At 38.7% G+C, this 5,304-nt stretch overlaps 1 long non-coding RNA gene across 1 annotated transcript; it reads right to left on the bottom strand.

Moving 5' to 3' along the window:
• Positions 1–310: 310 nt before the first annotated feature.
• LOC101177276 lies at positions 311–1,577 on the bottom strand. The gene is made up of 2 exons (XR_178946.3): positions 1,160–1,577; positions 311–473 (listed from the first exon to the last, which is right to left on the bottom strand). It is a non-coding gene; the product is annotated as an uncharacterized LOC101177276 (long non-coding RNA).
• Between the last annotated feature and the right edge of the window lie 3,727 nt (positions 1,578–5,304).

The raw sequence follows: 5,304 nt of genomic DNA, 5'->3' as shown, positions 1-5,304 counted from the left end.
AAATACAAAAGATCATTCAAGGCTACAACGAACACCTTCATGCGCATTAACTAGAAAACCTAGAGGTGGATAACTCCTTGGAATGATATAACCCTCCTATCTTACAACAGGAAGAATTAGATACCCTGAACAGACCAATAACAAGCAGCGAGATTGAAATGGTAATTCAAAAAAGTTTTCTATTTTAAATCTTTGTATGTACTTCTCTAATTTTTACTCCAAATATACAAGATATGTTGATGTGTAGGAAGTGAATGTAAGTTTGATGTTCACATAAGAAGTAGTATCCAAGGAGAGTACGATTGAATTGTGACCTTGTGTGTCATTTATTACATTAGAGTGAGCCAATGTTTTACCCTTTGAGGTGAGCAGATTGCGTGAGGGGAGTTAGAGTCCTTACGTATGTCATCAGCACACCATTTGCACGGACAGCTGGGCAGAATTTAGGCAGATCAGGGAAGTGATGACAATGGCTAGAAGAAGGGTAGAAAGGGAGAGACATAGGTGAGAATGACAGACATTCAGGAGGTGCATCAGCGGGAGCAAGATACGGCACCACAGAAAAAGACCCAGAGAGTAATATAGTGTAAAGCCGTATTTACAATTTATGGACATGCAAAACTATTCAATATGTTGTTTAAGAGTACAGAAAGTTGAAGTCAAGCTACAAAGAATAGCAATTGATAAATAAACACAAAATTCAGCATAATGGCTACCGAGGAGGTGATTTTTTGATATAGGGGATGGGGGCCCACAGAAGAAGGCTAAGGTAAATACTGCTCTGTTTCTTAAGACAAGTGATGACTATGCTGGGATTCTTTAATTAATTCTCTTTTTGCTTCGAGTACACATTTTATGTATTTCCTCTAGTGAGTCAGATATTTTATTTTATTATACTAAAATAGGAGAAGTAACTGGACATAGAAACCTTAAGTTATACTGATCATTTTTGAGAGCCTGGGCTACAGTACTGAACCCTTTCCTATAAGGCTGTTTCCTATTTTTATTAAAAAAAAAAAAAAGTTTTTTAACAGGAAGTTCCTATAAAGAAAGAACTGCTGCCTTGATCCCCAAGTTCAGATCCCAAATCTCAGAGCCTCTTCCATCCATATCCACATCCACAGGCTGCTCTTCCCTAAAGCCAAGCCACTCCACTCACCTGGGGGCTCCATTCCTCCCTGTTTCTGCTCACCACAGCTGCACATCTGGGCTGTCAGCCCCTGAGCGGCCAACAAGATCAGGAGTGGGGTGAACACAGCACATGGCCAAGGCAGTGGAGACTTGTTTACTGTAGCCATGGGAACCTCTGAAGGTGCTTTAAGGGGGTGGAGCCAAAAGCTGGGGCAGAGTCAGAACAGCTGGGGCAGCCACACATCTCTGACCCCTCCCAACCTGGTGATTTTGGGAAGCCTCTCTGCTTGGCTCTTCAGACCCAGCTCGCCCCTCTGTCCTGGAAATGAGCCTCAATTATTTTCTCTCCAAAATTTGGGACATCTGGCTCCCCTGGGCAGATGGTGGTGAGATGGGTGAGAAGGAAGCAAGGGCGGAGGGAGACAAGGGCTGTTGCAGGGTGGGTCTCCCTGGATCAGGGGCCACTGGAGAAGAACTTCCTGTGATGGAATCACAAATGGGGGTGTGGAAGCATGAGGTCACAAGGGTCAGATTGTGACCACCTGGAGTGAAGCTCGGGATTTGCCAGCCAGGTAGAAGGGATTGATAAAAGGCCGGTTGCCAGGGAGTGATCCCAGCAGAGAGAGGCTGGGCATGAAAGGAGGCGGTGATGGTATGTCAATTAGGCTCCAGCTCCTGCTCCAGGGCCCTTTCCTGGAGGCTTATTTCCCAAGGACACCCTCTCCATGCTCTCAACCACATCCTCCCCTGAGTCTCAGGCTCAGCCTACAGTCTATGGTCTACAGCTTCCCTCTCCCCAAGTCCCAACCCAGCTTTCTCAGTTCCTGGCTGCAATGGTCCTAGGCCCTCCACTCAACTTCCAAACCTTTTGCCTGGTGCCACCTTCTCTACCCAGAACTTTGGCCTACCTGTCAATCCTGCCCTGCGTGTCACCTCAGCCTGGAAGTCCATAGGGCTGTGATGAAGATGACTGCTTGCATTTTCTGAATCACTTTGTCGATGACACATGCATCCTATTAGAGCTAACAAAGCTTCACAGCAAGGTTGTTTTGAAGTTGACACGGAGGAAGATATAGGTGCTCTAGGATCAGTATGTGAGGCTGCCACAAACATGCTGTAGTTTGCACATTCTTGCAGAGAGGTTGCAGAGTCTGCTTGGGAGAGAAGCCTCAAAAACCTGGCTGGTGTCTTGGCAGAGTTTGCTCTGGCCCCCAGGAGGGTGTACAAACAGCCTTCATGAGAAGGTGTCTTGCTGGCCACTCTTAACCACTAGAAGAAACTGAATTGTACACTTACAGTGGGCACATTTTATAGTAGGCAAATCTTATTTTAATTAAGCTGTTAACTGTGAAAAGAAAGAAGCAGAAAGTTATTCTCCCTTTGAATTGTTAAAATAATATGTGTTCTTAGAGAAAAAATAATAAAACAATTCCTTTTTTATTCTCTAATTTTTTGTGTGTCTGCAAAAAGAAGTTGGTTATTTTGATTAAAGACGATAAGTAATATGAATATTATATTACGTATTTTAAATGTAATTCACATATTACTTATTGATAACGTAAATTATATATTTTATATATTTATAATATAATTATGTTTTATATATTTATAATATGAAGTGCTATATATTTTATAATATATATTTGTTTAATTTAATATAAGGATAATTAATATAAATATTTAATTACACAAGTTATGATAATTAGAGAAATATGAATATGAATATATAATTTCATGCTCAAGAATTTTTTAATAGCTTATTCATGGGACAAAGTTAATATGATATGTATGTATTATTTAATATACTGGTAAGTTGTTTTTTAAAGCTATAGGTAAAAGTTTTAACATTATTTATTTTTATACTTGTCTCTGCATGCCTGAATACATGTTTTTGCTCCAAATTATTACAAAAATGACGTAAAACAGAAAAAAATGAGTGTCATTTTTGTGTAACATGACTGGCCTATTTTATGCTTAGATTGTAGAAGTTTCTTTTTGTGATTTAATTATTCCGTTAAATTTTGGTGCCTTTTGCACGCACTTAAATCGGTTTTCAAGAAACTTCATGTTTACTTTTCTTAATTTATTCTTAATTAGAATAGTTACTTACAAAGTATTTATAATGTTGCCTGAAATTATTTGACTTTATATCCTGTCTTTTATAATGATTTTTTTTACCCTTCCAAAATTCAGAATAATTTTGCTCTTTCACCCTATAAAATAGAGGAAAATAGGAATAATTAGGTTTGTTGAAACTCTTCAGATTTTAAATACTTCAAAACTGTTACGAGAGTCCTTCAACTTTGGGATTTAAAAACATACAAAAAATTTTCCAAACCTGTCCAATCCAGAAGAGAGCTGATATTAATTTTATATTAGTAAAAAGTATTGCTAGAATTAGCTTTTAGTAATCGTATACTTTTCAAGTTAAAAGAAGTATGTTCCTTTTTGAGCATAAACACAGAAACAATAACTATTGAAAGAATTTTCTCCAAGATTCTAGATTCACAAATCCCTTTTTACTTTTTGTTTATAAAAAATCTCAGTAAGTGGTGACCCAATTATGTGGGAATCATTAGGGACCTACTGCTTATTTTAGTCTTTTGTTAGCTATAGTAGCCAGGCTATATCAACCTTGTTTAAGATCTATAACAGCAATAGCAAACTGTATGAAAACTTCCATTGACTTAGTTCTAGGATCTCTACTACACTTAACAGTTTCTCATCCTACACAGATTCTGTTATTAACTGTCATGTGACATCTATGAAATATTACCGCCTTACCCTTCAAAGGTCTACATCCATTGCTGCTTCACTCTGAACCCAGGCATCATCTTTTTTATTTTAATTTGTATTTTATTTTGTTGATTGATTTATTTTGTATCTGATGAAAGAGGACCCAATAATTTCTAGCCTTTTGGGAACTATTCACAATCATGCAAACCTTCTAGCCAAGATAAATGTGGTTTTATTTTGATTTTATGTGGTTCATACTGAAAAAGAAAAGCTAAAAATTATAAAGCCATTTACGTGATCAGAAACTTAAATTTGGCCTTGAAATACAAGCTTCTCTCAGAAATTAAATAATCCCAGTGGGCTAACTTAATTGCCCTCACTCAGATATGTCAGCTGCCCAAAGATAAAGAAGGTGTTATAGAAGGTATCATTTTTTAGGTTAGTTCATGACTTTGAAATGCTTTAGAAGAAAAGGGATGTCCTGACTACTACAAGATGGTGAATTAAAACCCTAATTTGCCTGCAGGCAGTGCACTCTAGATAAACATCAGATTAGCAATGTCTCAGCAATGGTAGGGATCAATGATCTACATCCTGATGCCTGACTAGTTTGCTTTGGCCAAAAGAGGGTAGAAAGAAAGAGAGACGCAACCCTTCGTATTTGAGAACTGGTCTAGCACTGTTAGTCCTAGGAGTGGAACAGGCACTCACAGCTAGGTCATAATATTCTCTGGCTGAGTATAAACAATTTTACTGAGTACCAGCATCAGAAAAGGCCACTCTGTGATGGTGGCAAATCAAGACAAAAAGAAGACCACTCCAGTCATGTCTGAATGCAGACAGAAACGTGAACCTTATCTAAACTACACAAACGACCAAACACCCCTCATTCCCAGCTAATATGTGTAACAGTGGCTTATTCACCAATCACAGCTTTAACCTTACTTCCTCCCAAATTGTAGATTACATTTTTAAAGATATTCCATCATAGTGTTAACACCACTTCCTGATGGCCTTCACTTCAGAGCAAAAGTCCGATTCCATAAAACATCCCCTAAAGCACTGGTAAGCACCGAATGTTTATATTTCCCCAAATTCATATGTTGAAATTCTAACACCCAAAGTGACTGTAATAGGAGCTGGGGCTGGGGAGGTGTTTGAGGAGTGAAGGTAGAACTCTCACAAATAGGATCAGTGTTTTTATAATAGGGACTCCAGAGAGCTCTGTCACCCTCTTTCTGCCATGTGAGGAAACAGCAAGAAATTGGCGTTCTGCAACTCAGAAAAGGATCCTCCCTGGACCCCAACCATGTCGGCATTGTGATCTTACACTTCCCAGACTTCAGAACTGTGAGAAATAAATTGCCGTTGTTTATAAGCCACCCAGGCTATAGTACTTTGTAATATAGCAGCCAGAGCTGATGAAGACAGGAATCT

Source organism: Nomascus leucogenys, chromosome 11 (genome assembly GCF_006542625.1).
Source record: "Nomascus leucogenys isolate Asia chromosome 11, Asia_NLE_v1, whole genome shotgun sequence".
Taxonomy (NCBI): Eukaryota; Metazoa; Chordata; class Mammalia; order Primates; family Hylobatidae; genus Nomascus; species Nomascus leucogenys.
Note: the sequence above shows the minus strand (reverse complement) of the source record. Positions and strands in the feature narration are given on the sequence as shown.